Source organism: Canis lupus, chromosome 6 (genome assembly GCF_003254725.2).
Source record: "Canis lupus dingo isolate Sandy chromosome 6, ASM325472v2, whole genome shotgun sequence".
In the NCBI taxonomy this organism is placed as follows: Eukaryota; Metazoa; Chordata; class Mammalia; order Carnivora; family Canidae; genus Canis; species Canis lupus.
Window position 1 is genome coordinate 4,703,443 of NC_064248.1, and position 21,722 is coordinate 4,725,164.

The following is a 21,722-nucleotide window of genomic DNA, read 5'->3' on the forward strand; positions in this document are numbered from 1 at the left end:
GAGCTTGACATCGGGTATTTGCCTGAGCTGCTCCAGCCTAGGACTTCGTTATATCCAAATGTCTCACGCCTTGACCTGCAACCTCTGCCCACCCAGCCCTTGAACAAAATACTGCACTGGAAAAGCTGAGACACCTTGGCAGCTGTGGTCAGTGATGCCTGAAACAGAACCTCTGTTGTTGCCGCTGTGTTTCCGTAAACCTGGAATAGGAGGCTGTTGGAAGCCCAATAGTAATTGTGCATCTGGACGTCCCACCTCCTGCTCCAACAGGCTGTCACTGGCAGAGACACATGCTCCATTGGCACAGACCGTGTTTCCAATCACAGCTTATCTGAGCAGTGTTTAAAGTCCAAAGCTATTATTTACGGCTCAGTTGAGGAGAGAGGAGGAAATCAGGAGCTATGATTGAGACCCATGCGCCAAAAACCACTCACAGGGAGTGACAGGGTTTGAGCTGCATAAGGAGGGGCAAGGGGGTTTTAGGATCTCTTAAAGCCTCAGAGATCTGCCTCCTCCCCTCCCCCCAGAAGCCACCAGTGATCACCCCCAACCCTAACAAGCTGTGCTGGTTAGTGTTCTCTGGAGAACTTCCAGAGAAACAGAATCAGTAGGCTACCTATGAACTCTGACCCTATTTATCTATCATCTACCTATCTACCTTTTTATCCATCCATCATCTATCTGTTAGAATCCTGACCAAAACAGTGATTGATTGATTGATTGATTGATTATGAGGAATTGGCTCACATGATTATAGAGGTTGAGAAGCCCCACAATCTGCCATCTGAAAGCTAGAGTCTCAGGGAAATCTAGTGTAGTTCAATCCAAATCCAAATGCCTGAGAACCAGGGAAGCCAATGGTTTAAATCCCAGTCCAAGGGCAAGAGATGAGATGAAATGTTCCAGCCCAATACTGAGGCAGAATAAAAAGTGGTTGAATTCCTCTGTTCCTCTGCCTTTTGTTCTATTTAGATCCCCAGCAGAGTGGAGGAGGCCCACTCATTGGGGATGGCCATCTGATTTACTGAGTTCATGGATTCAGATGCTAATGTTGTCCTGATACACCCTCAAGGACACCCCCAGACATAATGATTAACAATGTTTAGTCTGGGCACCCCTTGGCGAGTCAAGCTGATATAAAGAAGTAACAATATCAAGCCAACCCTATTCTACATTCAAGCGACCAACTCATCCCATTTTCCCTGGGCTTTCCCTGGTTTCTCACTGAAAATCCAGTGTCCTGGGAAACCTTTCAGCCTCTGTAAGTCCAATGCGCTATCCATTGCACCACAGAGCCACCTCTGGGAAACCTTTCAAATATCTTTCATAGTTGCCATTCTACTCGTACTACCTGAAGTAAGCATCTGTCACTTGATTATGTTGCGTTTAAAAATTTGGTCACATTAGCAACACTTACTGGGTGTCCAGTGAGTGCACTGTGTTAATCTTTGAGATCACACTACCCTAATCTGTTTGGTTTTTTTTGTTTGTTTTGCCTCTATTTTTCTGTGACATTTTACAAAATGCTTTTTCCATACCTGGTATTTAGATCTTGTTTTCTGTATACAATTGTCCAAAATAAGGAACCAGAGATCTTTGGAGAAATGGTCCATTCCAGGCCTGGGACATGGAAAACAAGATGAGCCCAATATGATTCATGATTCCAGAAGATATTACATGAGCATGTCAGCCTGAAGAAGACTTTAATGACCAAATCTGGGATAATTTTAGCAACAAAATAATTGATAATAATCTATTCTGACAATTGGAATAACCATTTTTGTTGATAAAGTCTTCGCAAAGCCAAGGTGGAAACCCAGAGCAAGCACTGGTCACAGAAGGGGGACCCCATCTCATAACATACCTGCCATGGCCGGGAACTGCTCTAAAAGAGCTTAGCTCAGCTCCACTTATTTGTTGATTGGAATTTTGCTAGAAGAATATATTTCCACTTATTGTTTATCTGTTTGACTGAATTCATTCATTCATTCACTCATTCATCAGTATGGATTCATGGACATTTACTTCACTCCAAGGGATTGTCTGCACACAGAAAATCTCAGCTAAAAATAACCCTTTGCTTTCTGGGAGTTTCTAATTATTTTCTCCCATCTTAACATTTTCATGCCATGGATTTACTAAGTGATTTTAGGCAGAGGAAACCAGGCTGATTGTGCCAGGAGATTACTTTTAAACTCTGAGGAAAATAATTGGCTAAGGATTTTGGAAAGGACCAACCATAAGTAATGGGAAGCAACTGAATATGTATGAGCAGGGGAGAGCCATAACACACACATGTTACACCATCCATTGGTCAGAATTCTTAGAGTTTTTTTTTTTTTTTTTTTTTTTTTTTAATTTATGATAGACACACAGTGAGAGAGAGAGGCAGAGACACAGGCAGAGGGAGAAGCAGGCTCCATGCCCCGGGAGCCCGACGTGGGATTTGATTCCTGGTCTCCAGGATCGCGCCCTGGGCCAAAGGCAGGCGCCAAACCGCTGCGCCACCCAGGGAATCCCCATTGGTCAGAATTCTTGGGTGGTTCAAAACAAGATGCCATACTCAACATCCTGATGCAAATCCTGGTTCTACTCCTTAGTAACTGAGACTCTGGGCAAGCTACTTAGTCACTCCAATTGTCAGTGCTTAGAAACTATACTTCACCAATAGGTCTAAATATGTGACTACATACAAAGCACTGAGACTAGCACCTGGCTCATAATAAGTGCTCAAAGACTTGAGTTATTATTGGAGCCCAACTGGAATTTTCTAAGAAGGAATCTTAAGAAACTGGTCCAGGGGTGCCTTGGTGGCTCAGTGATTAAGTGTTGGCCTTTGGCTCAGGTTGTGATTCCAGAGTCCTGGGATTGAGTCCCACATCAGGCTCCCCACAGAATCTGCTTCTTCCTCTGCCTATGTCTCTCTGTGTGTCTCTCATGATTAAATAAATAAAATATTTGGAAAGAAAGAAAAGAAAAGAAAAGAAAAGAAAGAAAGAAAGAAAGAAAGAAAGAAAGAAAGAAAGAAAGAAAGAAAGAAAGAAAGAAACTGGTTCAAATGAGAAAGAAGAGTTGTCTAGAGGTTGGAAGACCATTCCAAAGGTACTGGCAACCAAGAACCCATCATCGACCTTAGCTTTTCTTTTCTTTTTCATTACCTTGTAAGCTTGCTCGAGTTTGAGAGCGGCTTACCTCATGTTCTTGACTTGCTTATACAGAAAATGTAGAATGGCAGTATGTTTTTTAGTTTCGGAGGTAAAAATTCTTTGCTTCTTTCTGGGAACAACCATGATAGAATGTTCTAGAAATAGACTAAAAGGCAATACTGACCTGGAATAAATGTGTTTTTTGTGAGTCACTGAAAAATAATAATAATGGAGCAGAGTTCTAAGAACATTATTATTAAAAATAATAATAGAACAGAAATGTAAAAAGCTCTGCTAAGTGCACGAGCTCCTGCACATGCCCCACTAAGACACAGAACCCTCCTTGGCTGGGGGCTGCAGTTCTCTGTGGCCTGTATATCATGAAGCCTTGTGCCTACAGCACCATTGCTTCCACCTTAAGTCCCACAAGGTCCTGTATCTGATGGTCCTTTGGATTCTGACTGCACTCTCCATCTCTCTAGCATGTCCATCTTGGTTTCTGGGGCCAGGCTAAGGACCTGGTGCAAGCAGAGCCTCCAGTTCTCCACTTCCAATAGCAACCTCCCAGAAAACTGGGTACAGAACCTTCTCCTTGCCTTTAGTCAAACAGAATTAACAAATAACCAGCAGTTCATCCTACAGATCAGCAATAATAAATATAGAGTATCAGGGGCCCCGTGCACCCAGTCTCCACTTAGGTTCATCTGGGCTTGACCCACTACAAACCAAAATCCTTAGTCCTAGTTTTGGTAAGGGAAAAAAAAAAAAATTATACTTTGTCTTTTCTTTCAGTGGTCATCTTCTCTTTCTTTTTACATCTCCCCTCTAAACTTACTCTCTATCCTTTTGTTGGTTTTTCCATCGAACACATTATCCCATATCCTCCCACAGGTACAGTTTCTGCAACCAGTAATCATCAACTACAGAGGTCGTGGCAGGTGTCTGGATCTTTTCTGTCATGTCACAAGATGAGATAAATGCAGACTGCCTGGCACAGAATTTTGGGTGAGAGACCTAATCAACAAATCAATTCACAAACAGAATCCTTTCAAACATGTGGCTCACTCTCCCACATCATGGTTGGATTCATACCATTTTGCACTAAGGGCAGATACTATCAGCTGGCATTCAGTGACACCCCACACACACTCTGTGCCAAACACTGTTCTACGGAATAAATGAGCTCATTTTATACTCTTAGATGGTGAGACACTCTCCATCAACCACTTCACCGAAGGGAAAAAGGAAGGATGCAGATATAAAGTTCCTTGCCCGGTATCTCGAGCAACTGGCAGAGACAGTATTGAAAATCACCTAGTGCTGTGAACCCGAGCCGGAGCATGTAACTACTAGGAAACACAGGGAATTACGTTGTAGGCTGTTAAGCCTTACGTTGAAGTCTCTTAAACCTTCCTCTTTTTCTACATGCAATGCCCTCTTTAATTAAACCCATGGTAGGTCTCCCTCCTCTTTCAACGGAGAAGGAATTATCCTCCTCCACCCTGCAGAGGGAAAGGGGGTAATGCTCTGTGTCCAATTTTCTTTTCATTGCTATTTTTATTATGGAAACGCAAATGTTCAGTGATTCCAAAATGAAAACAGGGAAAGTTAATTTTGTCATCCTTACCTAATAAAATTCTTAATGGGTTTCTCACCCATTATCATAAATACTTTTATTGTGTCTAAATTTTTTTCATCTACTGTGAAGTAGTAAATCTTGCTTTCAAAAAAATAAAAAATTGCAGAAGAGACATGTTCCTTGGGTGTTTAGATCTCTTAAGTATCATTTGCTACTTGGGATTTAGTTCTCTTTCCTCAATTTGGATCAGAAATAAGCATTCTAAGGTAGATTTAGCATGTGTAGTGCAATTTTATGCAATGCAGGGAAGGGATGAAAGAGCTCTTTAAAAAGGAAGGGATTCTTGAAGCTTTTGTAAAATTCTTACTTGAATTCTGTTAAATACATGAATAATATTCTGATATGTCAATGGCCATAAATCCTATGTTACATTTTGCATTCGATGTAATTTGAAGCATACTCTTGTTACTTGTACTCAAAATAACCTTTACTAAATCTAACTTCATGGGATTTTGTGTATAAACATTAAATCAAAGTTTGAAAAAATCTTCAGCTCATATGAGGCATATTTTTGAGTACCATTAATAGCTTCACATTATGGCAATGAGATTATCATCTTGGTTAACTGGATTGAAATAACATCTAGTTGTTCTTTTTTTAAAAATTGTATTTATTATTCACGAAAGATACACAGAGAGAGGTAGAGACATAGACAGAGGGAGAAACAAGTTCCTTGCAGGGAGCCCGATGCAGGACTCGATCCCTGGACCCAGGATCATGCCCTGAGCTGGAGGCAGATGCTCAACCGCTGAGCCACCCAGGCGTCCCCTATCTAGTTGTTCAAATGGTGATTACATTAGGGTCAAACAATAGATATTTTTATTTCAAATTCAGGTGCAGAAAATATTTCAATATATGGCAGTCTACTAAACCAGAGATAACCATCCTCAGTGTCAATAAGCATTTGACAAGCACTTGGTATGTGCCGGGCATTGCAGTAATATAGGCAAAGATCATATATGTATTTCCTCTTGAGCTTCAAATAATTATTTTGGGGAATATGAAAATAAGTAAAAATCCAAGTGAAGCTCTGTGATCCCTAGATATTTTGTAGTTCCTGGGATTCACTGGGTGTTCCGAGGTTAAATATTCATGTATTTTACCAATCTATAATATTCACAACTATCACTTCTTTGGATACTGAAATTCACCAAATTTGGTGAATTCACCAATTCATTCTGTTTTCTTTTTCTGGACCACCTAAATTGGACCTTTTCTTTCTTTTCTCCATACTGCTTCACTTCTCATATTTTCCATCCCTTTTCTCTGTGCCGATTTTATGGCAACATTTTCAGATCTATCCTCCAGTGCTCTAATTCTTTCATTATCTGCATCAACATGCTGTTCAACTTGTCCATTTTTTTCCAACTTCAATATTCTCTAATCCTCATGGCTTTTTGAGATCTTTTTGAAATCTTCCTGAATGTTCTGCATTCCTTTGTTCCTTCATCATTTTTGATCCATTGTATTCATTTAAATGTATGAAACTCACTTCCTTTCCATAGCATTGTCAGTAATTGCACTGTGCTGTCTTTGTGGATCTGATCCTATAGTTTGCTCTTTCTGTCAACTCTTACTCCAGTGGTGACTTGTTTACTCCAGACACTGTGATCACTATTTCAGGTCCCAGAGAAGTTCATCTATGTGAGTCTGCCCTAATGTAAGATTTCTTCTTTCTTTTTTCTTTTTTTTTAAGATTTTATTTATTTGTTCATGAGAGACAAAGAGAGAGAGAGAGAGAGGCAGAGACACAGGCAGAGGGAGAAGCAGGCTCCATGCAGGGAGCCCAACGTGGGACTCGATCCGGGGTCTCCAGGATCATGCCCCGGGCTGAAGACAGGAGCTAAACCGCTGAGCCACCCAGGCTGCCCTAATCTAAGATTTCAAGCTGGATTTTTCCAGGGCATGTACATGGAATGAATTCTGACCCAAATTCTTGTTATATATATACATATATTTTTTAATATTTTATTTATTTATTCATGAGAGACACAGAGAGAGAGAGAGAGAGGCAGAGACACAGGCAGAGGGAGAAGCAGGCTCCATGCAGGGAGCCTGATATGGGACTTGATCCTGGGTCTCCATGATCATGCCCTGGGCTGAAGGCAGGCGCTTAACGGCTGAGCCACCCAGGCGTCCCTGTTATATATTTTTAACTAGGATTCTCAAAAGACCTTTTCTTTCTTCAGTCATTCAACCTGATGCTAGGAAAAACACCAGCAATTTTTTCAAGATCTTCCTTCTCTAGAGCAAGAATTGTATTGACTGTATCCTCTGAGGGTGGTTTTTTTTTTTTTTTATGATAGTCACAGAGAGAGAGAGAGAGAGAGAGAGAAGCAGAGACATAGGCAGAGGGAGAAGCAGACTCCATGCACCAGGAGCCTGACGTGGGATTTGATCCTAGGTCTCCAGGATCGCGCCCTGGGCCAAGGCAGGCGCCAAACCACTGCACCACCCAGGGAACCCTCCTCTGAGGGTGTCTTATATCACAGAGCCCTAACTCTATGACAGCATTTCTGACCCATCTATACATTGTTTTGGGGATCTAGATTTTGGTGTTTCACTAAAACACTTCATGGATTAACATTTGTCATCAAGAAAGAAACCAGCTTCAAAAACTAATTACTCTTTTCAAACCATGGTGCATTATTGTTTCTCACCTCCAACTTGCATTTGAGCTCTGTATACTTGAAATGTTTGAAACCTATTCTTCAGCATTTTTATTCTCCTGAATGGTTTCAAGTTAGTCATCCCAATAATTTTAATTTTTCTCAAAACCACTAAAGTAATACTAATAAGTACACCAAATATTAATAATGATTTAATTTTTGCTACTTTCCAGTGCTAGAATTTTTTTTCTTAGTGCTTATTTATATTTTTAAAATGTGAACAGGGGTGCCTGGAGTGCTCTGTCAGTTAAGCATCTGCCTTCCGTTCAGGTCATAATCGTGGGGTTCTGGAATCAAGCCCCACATCAGGCTCCTTGCTCAGTTGTGACCCTGCTTCTCCTTCTCCTCCTGCCTGCTCTCCCCCTGCTCCTGCTCTCTCTCTCTCATTCTCTCACTCTCAGATAAATAAAAATCTTTTTAAAAAAATTAAAAACATGTACAGAGAGGCATTTGCTATTTTTATAATTAGAAAAAAGTTCATGAAATAAATATTATGATACATAATTTCATTATATCATGGCACTAAAATGTGAAATATGATCAAATTAATCATGATTTTTTCATTTTTCCATTTTTCCCCTCTTTATCTACCAGTCTGGACTCAAAGGTAGTTCCAAATTTAAAACTGTACACAAGATACAAATACAAAAGGCTCCAAGACAAAGGCCTCTATTTCTGATATATTTATTTATGCATTCAATCATGTATATTGGTAACTATTCATGGATATTTATTTTATCATTTGGACTGTAATCCAGTACATGAAATTTATTTCTTTTTCCCAAATTGCCCCATATTTCAGTTATCTCTATACCCCTTTGACATATACACCCCATCATTTGCCTTGTGAGCATTTCCTTCATTTCTGATACTACAAGATGTTCTAGACTTATCTTGTATATTCCCTGCTCCATCCCCAGAGTCAACCATTTCTCCAAGATCTCTGATCCCTTTTGTTTTGTTTATTCTCTCTCCTACTATAATATCCAGGCAATTCTCCAATGTCATTGACAGCATTGAAATAAGTAGATAGGAAGATTAAAATTCTGAAAGAGGACTATTCTTCCCTCTGACCAATATTGAGGTGGGAGAAGGGAATCTCTAAGTTTCAAGTTTCTTTTTCTCAAATATTCTCTTACTACTGGGATCTGGAGGCAGACACAATCATGGGAAATATGCAGTAAAGTGGGAACAATAAAGCTCCATATTTCTAGCAAGAAAATCAGAAAGTGTCAGGGAGATCATGGGGAGGAGGGAGTTCAAGGAAGCAATCCTATAAAATTATGTACAACTTGTGGACTCAAACACATGAAGTATATATATGGATTGGATGCTAAAACAAATAACACAGTCTTTGAGAACTGAATTATGTGTTAGAATACCACCCAGATCCCAAACGGATCCCTGAGTAATGTATGGGTGGAAGAGATATGAATAACATTTGCAAGGGCTTTGTATACTGAACCGACATTAGAAAGAATTAATGCACTCAGAAGATGGGTAGGAATTTGTGGCCTGAATCTAACTAGGTATTTATCTGCTTTAAAAGAACTAATGTGATAAGAATTAAATAAGACTCAGAGTCACATAACTCATTCCAAGATGTCTAGAACACAATTCAAAATAATTCTACATATTAAGAAATAAGAAAATCTGAACATCTCACAATGAAAAAAGACAACCAAAGGATACTAACAATGAAATTACACAGATGTTGAGATTATCAGACAAAGACACTTTTTGAACAGAGCATAATGTGGAAAGCCTCAGCAGAGAATAAAAGATCTTTAAAAAGAACCAAATTGCAATTTTATATAATAATCACAATTTTAAAAAATCATTGGAGAAACTCAGAGGCAGAATGGAAAAAAAAAACAGAAAAATATCAGTGAACATGGGGAAAGGCTATGAGATCACCTGATCTGGACGACAGAGAATAAAAACAAAGATGATTGAGGAAAAAACTTACAGAGCCTCAAGAACACATGGAGCAGTAACAAAAGATCTAACATTTGTGTCCATGGAGTCCCAGAGGAAGACAAAGCATTGTGGAAAAAAAAATTAAAAAAAAAAAAGGATTTTTGAGTGAAATGAGCAAATATCTAAAAGTTTTGAAAGATCTTTTTCAAAGAGAAATATAAAATCAAAATGATCCTATAATTATTCAAATAAACTGAAATTACAGTTTAAAATCTTTCACAAAGGTAGCACTAGCCTCAGAAACTTTTATTGATGAGCTTTACAAAATATGCAAGGAAGAAAGAATTCTAATCTTATGCAAATTATTTTAGAGAATAAGAAAAAATAAGCATGCTACAATTCATTGGAAGCTAACATAACCTTAACAATGCGGGAATTAAATGAGAAAAGAATTTGTTAACATAAATGCAAAAATTTTAATCAGAATATTAGCAAAGTGATACCAACAATGTGTAAAAAGACTGTACATCATGACTACGTCAGGTTTACTTTATAAATGTGGTTAATAATAAAAATTCTATTAATGAAATGTATAATGATAATAGGTGATAGGAGAACAAGACCCAGGAAAGAAAAAAATGTATTTTAAAAATTTTAAATTATTTGTTAGAATACAACTGAATCTTTTAACAAATTAGGAAAAGAACAGCACCTCTTTGTGTGGAAAATGCACAAACACACAGTAAATATCTCACTCATTCTATGCAAAGTATTCTTTATAAAATAGGAACAAAACAAGGATGTCTGCTGGCACCAATTCAGTCAACATCACATTAAGGATCCAAGGCAATGCAGCAAAACAAGAAAAATATATAAACATCGAAAAGTAAGATACACAGTATTCAATGGTCTCAATGTATAAAATCATCTATGCAGAAACTGCTAAAGAATTCACAAACAAATTATTAGTTTCAAGTAGGTAATTTAGCACTGTTTGCGTATGTAAACATACAGAGGTCCCCTGAATTTCTAAATACTAGCAAGAAACAATTAGAAAATAAAGTCGAAAAAAGATATCACTTACAATAACGATACAGCTTATGCAGTATCTAAGAATAAATCTAACAAAAAAAATGGCAAGACTTAAAAGCATTTAAAGAGGCATAAGTAAGGAAGCATCACCACGTCAGGGAGGGGAGGACAGGATATTGTAAAGATTTTAATTCTCCACAAAGTTGATCCATATATACAATGCAATGCCAATACTGTGACTTAATAAGCAGTTTCCAAAAAGTAAGTAGAGGCAGAAAGAATATAGGAGACTCCTGGAAAAAAAAAAAAGATGCAAAAGAGGAGTGACTTGCTTTACCAAAATCAATATTTATTTTAAGGCTATATAATAATCAAGACAATCACGCTAGCACAGAGATAGATGTTTAGATTCATGAAGATAATGGAAAGCCCAGAAAAGGACCCATACATATATAGAAAAACTTACATATCAGGGCTAGAATTACAGAACAGTGAGAAAAAGTAGACTGCTCATTATGTGAAGCAGAAACAATTATTTATCAATGAAGATTAAAAATAGATTTGGATCCCTACCATATACCATTTAAAAAGATAGACAGACAGGTGGATGGATGGATGGGTGGATGGATAGATAGGAAGGTAGGTATATAGATGGATAGGTAGATGATAGATAGATAGATAGATAGATAGATAGATAGATAGATAGATAGATAATGTATTAAAAATTCATATGCAAAAAGGCAAAACCTTAAAACTTTTAGGAGAAGATATAGGAGACTGTATGGAGGATCTCAGAACAGGAAATCATTTTTCAAGACACAAATGCACAAGTAATAAGGTAAAAAATTGCCAAAGTGGACAGTCTTATACCTAAGTTCTTCACCCAAACACAACATAAAGAGAATGTAAAGCAAAAACACAGACTTGGAGATGTTACCTGCTACCCATATAACTAAAAAAGAATTCATATTCAGTGTGAATACAGAACTTTTAAAAATCAAAAGAAGAAAAAAGTAGTTAAAAGAAAAAAGGCAAAAAACGTACACCGTCATTTCACAGGAAAAGAAGCATAAAGAGCTCATGACACCATGAAATGATTCCAAATAATAATCAAACACATGTCACATTGTCAAGACATTTGAAGTTGAGCAATACCACCCATTGGCAAGGGACTATAGTGGTAGACATTTTGAAGCACTACTTGTGACCATTTAAATGGTCATGGTTACTTTGGAAGAGACATGGCTTGACCTTCTTTAGCACACCACCAGCTGGCTGTCCTCCAAAATTCATTCACCCTTTTTTGTTTGTTTGTTTGTTTTGTTTGTTTTGTTTTTTTTAATTTATTTTTTATTGGTGTTCAATTTACCAACATACAGAATAACCCCCAGTGCCCGTCACCCATTCACTCCCACCCTCTGCCCTCCTCCCCTTCTACCACCCCTAGTTCGTTTCCCAGAGTTAGGAGTCTTTACGTTCTGTCTCCCTTTCTGATATTTCCCACACATTTCTTCTCCCTTCCCTTATATTCCCTTTCACTATTATTTATATTCCCCACATGAATGAGAACATATAATGTTTGTCCTTCTCCGACTGACTTACTTCATTCATTCACCCTTTTGTTAAGTATTGTTGGATTGTTTCTGAGAAGAGCCTGATGAACATGGGATTGTGGAGTCAGGATCATATTTCTTTGCCTCTTTACAGGCAGGTACTGCCTGACCGTTGACAACAGGGTGTGAACAGGAGCTGTGGGTCATTTCCAGGCTTTTAAAAAGTGGCTGAGCTTCTTGCACATTCCCTTTCTTTCTCCACTGCTCAAGATGAAAGGGATGGCCGCCAAGAGATGGAAGAGGTCTTGGTCTCTGAATTACATTCTAGAGGATAACCTTCCACTGATCCAGAATGCAGTTAAGGTATTCTATGATTAAGGAGATGAGTTCATAGGTACTTTTGTTTCTAGTTCTTACTTTAGATAAACATAACTAATGTAATCAGAAAAGAGTAAGCATGTGCCTATCCTAAGAGCAAGTATGTCCACTTGTAACTATTTCTCCCAGAGAAACTCTTGCTTGAGTGTCCCAGAAGTCAGGTACAGTACAGTCATGTACAGTAATATCCATACTAGCAGAACATAAATGTCAAACAGTTCTTAATGAGGAACAGTCAGAGTAGGACAGGCATGTAAATTGTGGGCTAAGAGTGCAAATGAATATTTCAGCGCCAAAATAATAAATCAACCGCAGCTACACACAATCAACATGGATGAATATCAGAAATATAATAATGAACAAGACAGAGTGAATCATAGAACATACACAATGTGATGGCATTTATGAGAAGTTCATAAACAGACAAAAAAAGTAGAAGAAATGCATTGTCTCAGTCTGGTCAGGCTACTATAACCACATAGCACAGGTTCAGTGGCTTATAAGCAAAAGAAATGTAATGCTCACAGTCCTAGACTGGGAAGTCCAAGATCGGGGTATCAGCATGGTCGTATTTTGGTAAAGTCTCTCTCCCTGCCTCATAGCAGGAGGCCTCTGTGTCCTCACATGGTAGAAGGGACACGGGATCTCCCTGGAGCTTCATTTGTTAGGCACCAGTCCTATTCATGAGGGCCTCACCCTCATGAATTAAGCACATCTCAAAGGTCCTACCTTCCTAATACCATCATCTTTAGAAGTTAGGATTCCAATGTGGGAATTTTGGGGGAGACGTAAACATTCAGACCCTAGCATGCATTATTTAGGGATACACACCCTCCCTGAGAAAGAATAAAGATAAAGTTAAAGATTTAAACACATACCAGAAACTGTAAAACTCCTAGAAGAAAATATTGGGGCAAAGCTTCAAAACATTGTTCTGGGCAATGATTTCTTGTGTATGATACCAAAAGCCCAGGCAACAAAAGCAAAAATAGACAGATGGGATGACATCAAACTAAAAAGCTTCTGCACAGCAAAGGAAGCAATCAACAGAGTGAAAAGCAACTTATGGAATGGGAAAAAAAATATTTGCAAAGCACATATCTGATAAGTGCTTAATATGCAAAACATATAAGGAACTTTTACAACTCAATAGCCAAAAACCCACAAAAAACAAAAACAAAAACAAAACAAAAACAAAACTTCCAAATAACTGAATTTAAAAATGGGCAAAGTGGGATCCCTGGGTGGCACAGCGGTTTGGCGCCTGCCTTTGGCCCAGGGCGTGATCCTGGAGACCCGGGATCGAATCCCACATTGGGCTTCTAGTGCATGGAGCCTGCTTCTCCCTCTGCCTATGTCTCTGCCTCTCTCTCTTTCTCTCTCTGTGACTATCATAAATAAATAAAAATTTTTAAAAAAATTAAAAAAAAAATAAAAATGGGCAAAGTATTGAGGCACTTGGGTGATTCAGTCAGTTAAGTAGCCAACTCTAGATTTCGGCTCAGGTCATGATCTCAGAGTCCTGGGATTGAGCACCATGTAGGGCACCCCATTCAGTGGGGGCTCTGCTTAAGGATTCTTGCTGCGACTCCCCAGCTCAGCTTGCATGCTCTGTCTCTCTCTCTCTCCCTCTCTAAAATAAAATAAACAAATCTTTTCTAAAAATGGGAAATATAGTTAAATAATTTCTCCAAAAATATTCAAATGGCCAACAAGTGTATGAAAAGATATTCAACATCACATGGAGTAGGAGAAATACAAATTGAAAGCTGTGTACTGGTAATGGGAGTGTAAAATGGTGTAGCTGCTATGGAAAAGAGTATGAAAGTGCCTCCAAAAATCAAAATAAAATGAGTATATCACCCAGCGATCCCACTTCTGAGTAATTATTCTAAAGAATTGAAATCAGCATCTCAAAGAGTTACTTGTATACCATGTTCATCACATTATTCACAAAAGCCAAGATGTGGAAGCAAAATTATATTGATAATTATTATATATCTTTATATGTATTATACATATTGTATAAATTCTTATTTATATTATATATGTAATATAAATAAGTACTGAATAACTAAGGAATATTGTTATTTATGTTTTTAAAATAAACAATATAAATACATATCAAATAATTATTAAAATATATATAAAAATTGTTAACCTAGAGATTTGCTATACAACTTTGTCCTTTTAGTTAACAGTACTGTCTTATACATTTAAAATTTTTTTTAAGAGGATAGAGCTCCGGTTTTGTGTTTTTTTAAACTAACATAAAAATAATAATAAAGATAAGCAAGAGAATTATTAATACTAATGTCAGGATAGTAGTTACTTCTGAGGAGTAGGGCAGGACCTGCCATCGAGGAAAACATAAAGATCCCCACTGTGTTACAGCATAAGCTGGGAGGTGGGCTCACAGAAATTAGGTTCATTTTTATTGCTAACACTGTGCACATGATATAGCTACTCTTTTATATGTTATCTATTTCACATAAAGCAAATTTAAGAGCTGGGGCACTTGGATGGCACGGTCAGCTAAGCATCCAACTCTTGATTTCAGAATCTCAGGATCAAGTCCCACTGCCAGCTCCATGCTCAGTGGGGAGTCTGCTTGAGATTCCCTCTTTCTCTCCCTCTCCTGAATCCACCCCCACTCTCTCTCTCTCAAATAAATAAGTCTTAAAAAAAAAAAAAACAAAAACAACAACAACAAATCTAAGATCTAAGTGACATGATAAACGGCGAATTTAGCACAGGACCTAGAATGTATTAAGTTGCATAGTAATAATTCAACAACCACTTCTCGGTAAGTTTAATTTCTTTTTATGGCTTTATGTATGATATATGACATGTGTAATATATAGCACATATACAAACTATGTATAAGTGTATACTACATATATATTTCAATATGTATGTAATATATAGCATATAACACAAATAAAGCGTATCATACAAGCCGTATCATTTATATAAAATGGATTCAGGGGTGCCTGGGTGGCACAGTCGGTTATGTGCTCTGACTCCTGATTTCAGCTCAGGTCCTGATCTCAGGAATATGGGATTGAGCCCCAAGTTGGGCTCCAGGCTCAGCAGGGAGTCTGCTTGAGATTCTCTCCCTCTTCCTCTACCCTTCCCCTGCTTATGTGCACACACGCACTCTCTCTCTCTCTCTCAAATAAATAAATAAATCTTTAAGAAAATGAAGTGAGAAAAACAAAACAAAACAAAAAAATGAAGTGGGTTCATACCCTATAAAACTTTGTATCTTGCCCTTTCCACTTCCTATTCAGTGGTGAATAAAAAAGCAAGCCCTTTTAAATACTCTTCCTAAATGCAATGTTCTATGGCTGCATAACACTCACTTCTACCGTCGTGCTGTAATGGACTCAGGCATTCCTCTGTTGTTCGACGGGCACTTCACAGAAACCATAAACCGCACCAGAATATTTGACTACCTGGGGGTCCCGACTTCAGTCTGTGAAGGCTTGGAGGGGAGGGGCGGTGGATCCCAGGCCCCCCAGCACAGTAGGCACCTGCTAACGGTCTGCAGGGTGCAAGCATGCACAGTTTCCTTCTGCTTCCCAGGGGCCGCCTTACACAGACCTCGAGTTTTTATTTCTTTGAAGAAGTCTGATATGAAGCCTTTCCTACAACGGTGCCGAGTTGCTCCTCCTGACGGCTGGACCACAATGGAAAGAATTCTAAGGTATTTCAAGACCCAAAATAGAAAAAGAACAGTAATTGCCTCTCCTGGCAGCTTACACACAGAATCAAAAGCCCCAATTGCACGGGTTCCTTGGAACAAATGATATTCGCCTTCTGTAACTGTCTGATGTTCAATACCTTTTTGCAAGGGTTGTTATTATTCTTGTGTATTTATCTAAGACTCAGAACAAGTAGAAATCTTCCACATCCACAAATTAACAGAGGGATGATATCATAGGTTTTGCCTATCTTTTAAAAATAACTTAAGCTTCAACGAGAGCTCACATTTGGGAAGAAATTCTGGTTTGCTTCCCAGAAAGTTGGGTGATAAACTCTCACTTACGGACCTGTGATTTACCTATGCGGGGCATTTTCTAAAATGCATCTTTAAGGCTTTCTGTTGGAAGGACTCTTTGGGTTTAATAGATTGATCATGATAAAAATCATAGAATTTTATAGCTAGGAAGAGCCTTGGTGTGACAAGAGGATGAAAGCCCAGAGTCCCACAGCCAGTGTGCAGCTGTGGGTACACTGGGACAGAAATCTGATTCCCTGCCCAGAATGTATATTCCTCGCCTCGATGCCTGGACAGTGTGTTTGGAAACCATTAGAGGTCATTGTGGTGACCCCAGAGGTCCTCTCTCCCTGCTGTGCCTTGCTGTCCTTTCTGTTGGCTCTGCTGAGGCACCTCCCATGGCATCGGCTGCGGCCCAGTCCTGAGCCCAAGACTTACACCTCCTCACTGAAGCACATGGCTCTAACAAGAACTTCACTTGGCTCCATCCTGGCCTTGTTTCTGGGCATGGCTCTACGGGTTGTATTGTATTCCCCTAAAAAAGGTACTTAGGGGCTGCCAGGGCGGCTTAGCAATTGAGCGTCTGTCTTTGGCTCACGTCATGATCCCAGGGTCCTGGGATCAAGTCCCATATCAGGCTCCCTGCAAGGAGCCTACTTCTCCCTCTGCCTATGTCTCTGCCTCTCTCTCTCTCTGTGTCTCTCATGAATAAACAAATAAAATCTTTTAAAAAAAAAAAAGATACATTGATATCCTAACCCTCATACCAAAAGAATGTAACCATATTTGGAAAAAGGGTCTCTGCAAAGGTAAGCAAGTTAAAATGAGGGCAGTAGGTGTGTTGTAATCCAATACAAAGAAGGATGATTTGGAAAGAGAAAAAGCCACGGGCAGAAAGAGATGATGCAAAGACACACAGAGGATGCCATCTACAAGCCGGGAAACACCTTAGAGCTACCAGATGCTGGGAGCGAAGCCTGGACAGATCGTCCCTCACAGTCCTCAGATGAACCAACCCTAATGGCACCTTGACTTCAGATTTCTGCCTCCAGAGCTGTGAGGCCATAAATCCCTATCATTTAAGTGGCCCAGGGTGTGGTACTTTACTCGGCAGCCCTCGGAGGCGACGCAAGAGGCATCCTTCTGCTTCATGACCTCTCACTGGCAAGCTCTCTCTGCTAACAACCTTTTTAAAAATTCTATTTCTCCCTTAAGACTTTTTAGGGAAATGATCTATTTGGTATAGGTCTTTCTTTCATATCTGATGAGTCTACAGATGGGCCTCTTTCAGGTAAGGGCCCCACACCTGGCTCCATCAGCTCTGATTTAAAACAGTGCACATCCCTTTAGCTGAGAGTGGGTTTCAAGCTGAGGCTATAACTCTGGAGGATGGTCAGGCCCTTAGGCACTAGATTGACATATCTTGTACCATCTTAAGGAAAATAAGATAAAATGTATAATGTTAAACATTTGTGAAGCCATCTAGCAAAGGACAGAGAATCTCCAAGCCAAAATAGTAGGAAGAGGCCCTGAAATTAAACATGGCTGCATAGCAAAGATAATTGTAGTATAATTCATTATAATTATAATAAAATATTTGAATATATATTTCCTATATATTGAATATATATTCCTATATATATATATATATATTTTTTTTCCTTCAAAGGGAAGTTAGGAAAGTCTAGTAAAACAAAAGTGATGAGCAAGACATGACGGTACTTCCTTAGGAGTGTTTACAGGAGAGAGACACCAGAATATTCCCATCATATAAGAGAGGAGGCTAAGAAGGAGTCATCCACAAGATGTCCATAGAGGTCTTCAAAGCTACCTCCCAGTTAGTGTGGTTCTGATTCTATACTTACCAAGTAGCCTTATGCTCAGTAAGCCAACCTATGAAGCTTCTGGGAAGAGGAAGTCCTGGAGGATGGACATGGAAATTCTGGTCATTCCCTTCCAAGGAAATGGATTTTCATTCAGATTTATACATCAGTCTCTTGTGAATTTAATCAATAGGAATATATTCCCCCCAAGATTCACAAATCCTCCTGTGACCTGAAATAATTAGGCCTCAGAACCAAAACTCAAAACTATACTCTGAACAGCAGTAACCCCAACAAATGCTACCATTGCCCAGACCCTTCTGAACAGTTGTGTGCCTTTCCCTTCTTGTTCCCATCTCCTACTTGCCACTAGGCATCTAAGTGAATATTAAAACTGGAAGCAGTCCCACCTAGGCGAAAGAGAACTAAATTTGGACTCTGACAGATACTCCTTAAATTCCATCTTGCCACTCATTCTGCATATAATTCTGAACAACATGCTTACCCTCTATTTTTTCAACTTTAAAATGGGAATATTAAAATTACCTGACAGGTTCGGGAGAAAGGAGGCATCTTGTATAGAGTAGAGCACAGAACGCACGTGTAACAAGTGACAGCTCCTTCCCCTGCTGGTGGATCGTGCTGGTGTCGAGTGAATTTATAATCTTCTCAGTTATCTCTTCTTACCAGCGGTTGATGGCTGTTCAGGGAACAAAAATTAATTTTTACATTAGCCCAAGCAAAACATAATTAGGGAGTCAAATCTGTTGCCGTAGCAGCACGAAGAGTAAAAATAGGAATGTGCCTCAGAGCTAATGGCATCTTCAGCAGCCAGGAGTGTCCTTGTAAGCCCATCCCTCACATAGGGCAGAATTTATGGGCCTTTCATGGCACCAAGCAAAGAGCACTGGGCTTGGAATTGAGACTCCTTCATTAGAGTCTTGCTTCTGTCATCTTGGGGAAGACCTCGGGTTATTGTATCTCTTTCTCTATGCTTCCTTTTCTTAATGGGGGGGGGGAGGGGACAGTGTTCCCAGCTCAACCTGAAGGTGTATTGAACACCTTGAACTCAGAAAATCCTGGAACAAGGAGGCTGATAAATGGATGCTCTCAGGATCTGTTTCATAAAGGAATGGGGATGGGGCACCCGTAGGGGGTGTACAGCTCAGATCTCCCTTGGAGGAAACTTACCATGAGAAGTGTAGTGAGCAGTCAGCCCCCAGAAGCTCCCCCTTCCCCATCTTTCATGAATCCTCCATGGGGTCTCCACAGCATTCACATGAAAGTCACATTTTGCTCCCTGCTTCTCCCATCCTATGGCTGAGCCCAGCAAGTGTTCTAGAACCAGGCTATTTCTTCCCTCCAAGGGCTCCTCTAACAGATCATCATTGCTTGTGAGGTGTGGTAGCTAGGCTCCAAGGTAGCCCCATTGAGCCCTCAAGAAATACAGGGTCTTCCCACCCCGTGCAGACTCCTCCCATCAACAGGCTGATCTTACAGCCAGGGGTCCACAGAACTGATAGTGTGTGACTTCCCAAGGGGATAAAATACCTCGTAGCTGCCATCTGGTCGTCAAAAGATGTAGTGTTGGTGCCAATCATGGAGGCACAGCAGTGTGTGTGGGAGGTGTTGACATTGGTGGTGATGTGCTGGTAACTAGTTGGGACAACAGTGTGCCATCGACACTGGGCATTGGTGACATAGCAGCCTTCATGTTGCACTGACAAGAATGAACCTGCCTTGCAGCATGCAAGCTCCGAGCAAGAGCAAGCAAGGAGTAAAATGCCAACCACACAAGGGACCCAAGATCCTGCTTCTCAAGACATACACATAACACAGCTCCTGAGAGTCCTGAAACCAAGCCTGTGAGGGACAGGAGGAGATGTCCACTTTCAACTAAAAGAGCAATCCAGGATGAAGTAGTCATCACTTGATCTCCAAATGTCAGTTCAGTTGGGTGATAACACATTAAATGTAAAAATTGGGAACTTCATTATATGTTTTCCAAAGACCCTACTTTTGACATTGACACATCACTGTCAATGTCAACACCCTACTTGATGCGCTGCTTACACTGCCATCCATTCGCACCAACATTACATCTCTTGGGTGCCAATATAGCACCTGATATGTTTCTACCAACCGTCTCCACACCTGTACAGATTATAGAAAACTGGCCCTGTTGCTAGAAGGGAAAAAATTAAAGATAAACTTCAAAAATGAACAAAATTTGGGGAACCTAGATGGCTCAGTTCATTAAGCATCTGCCTTCGGCTCAGGTCATATCCCAGGGTCCTGGGATGGAGCCCTATGTCAAGCTCCCTGCTCAGCGGGGACCCTGCTCCTCCCTCCACCGCTTCCCCTGCTCTGCTTTCTCTCTCTTTCAAAAAAATAAATAAAAATCTTTAAAAAAATCTTCCTTCAAAAATGAACAAAGTCGAATCTCTCCCTTCTCTTTCCTTCCTCTCTTCCCTGTTCCCCTGTAATGACAAGCCAGACAGAACTTCCCCACCACTTTGGAGGGAAGAATGTTTAAAGGCTTATTTTGTTTTTTTCTTTCTCATCAACCAAGAAAGCAGCATTGATATGGTACAAAGCCGGTCAGCAGCAGATGTTGCTCAGACCCCTACCACTGGGCTGGTTCCCCAAATGTTGAGATAACTCAAACATTTCTTTTTCGGTGTCAGTACTATTTCCTTCTGATACAGCATGGAGCCTGAGCCCCCTAGCCTAGTCCTGGATTTGAGGTGATTGTCAGGCCACCAATTCAGAGAGACTCCATTCATTTAAGGCCAAACTGTGTTCCCTAATGGAACTGATTAGCATTATGGGTGGGTGTGAAGATTTCCAAGGGAGTCTACTGTGGTTTGGAGCCAGATCCTCTGCTAAGTGTGCATGTCCAGTGAAGGTACATACCGTCAAGTGCAGGAGGTATGTATAGATGAGCTATAAACCTTGACACCAGAGTGAGGATGACCACTGCTCTCTATTTCCATTGATGCCACTCAAGGCCCAGCCTCTGACATCTCTTGCCCGGACTGCCATATCCATTTCCTTACAGCTTTACATCCCTCCACTTTCGCCCTCATCTACACCTTCTTCCCACAGCACAGAGTGGGTCTTGAAAAAGGCAGCCCCATTCATATCTCTCCACCTCTTTAAATGCTGTTGCTTATAGGGCCAAGTCTCAGTGGCCCTCTGTGACATGGCCAGCATCCACATTTGTTTACTGTGTGCTTGTATGTCTGTAAAGTCCCCAACTGTGCTTTCCCCCTGCCTGGAAAATTTACCCCATATCTGGCCTCTTCTCACTAGTTCCTCCTCACCCTGCAGTTCTCTCCCTGATCATCTCTCTGATTGTGGACTTCACAGCATGACTTACACTTGTGACTAAATAAACACATGTGTAATAATCTGTTTTATGTTTTTCACTCCCAGAAGACAGGTGCATGGTAGACGTTCAGAAAACATTTGCCAGATGAGCAAATGGATGGATGGGTGGGTGGATGGATGGATGGATGGATGGATGTGTGGGGGATAGGTGGATCGATGGATATAT

The 21,722-nt window shown here is 40.0% G+C and overlaps 1 long non-coding RNA gene across 5 annotated transcripts in view; it reads right to left on the minus strand.

Moving 5' to 3' along the window:
• The window catches only part of LOC112646121 (uncharacterized), a 54,278-nt gene extending 32,778 nt beyond the window's left edge, over positions 1 to 21,500 (minus strand). For 2 of the 5 annotated variants that reach the window (XR_003127483.3, XR_003127481.3), the window contains exons 1-3: positions 19,715 to 20,703; positions 18,710 to 18,863; positions 18,206 to 18,260 (exon numbers count right to left, since the gene is read on the minus strand). This is a non-coding gene — a long non-coding RNA (uncharacterized LOC112646121). Of the gene's footprint in view, positions 1 to 1,538; positions 1,621 to 18,205; positions 18,261 to 18,709; positions 18,864 to 19,714; positions 20,706 to 21,079 lie in introns of those variants that run through there. The other 3 variants (XR_003127482.3, XR_003127484.3, XR_003127485.3) reach the window with 3 other exon arrangements.
• Between the last annotated feature and the right edge of the window lie 222 nt (positions 21,501 to 21,722).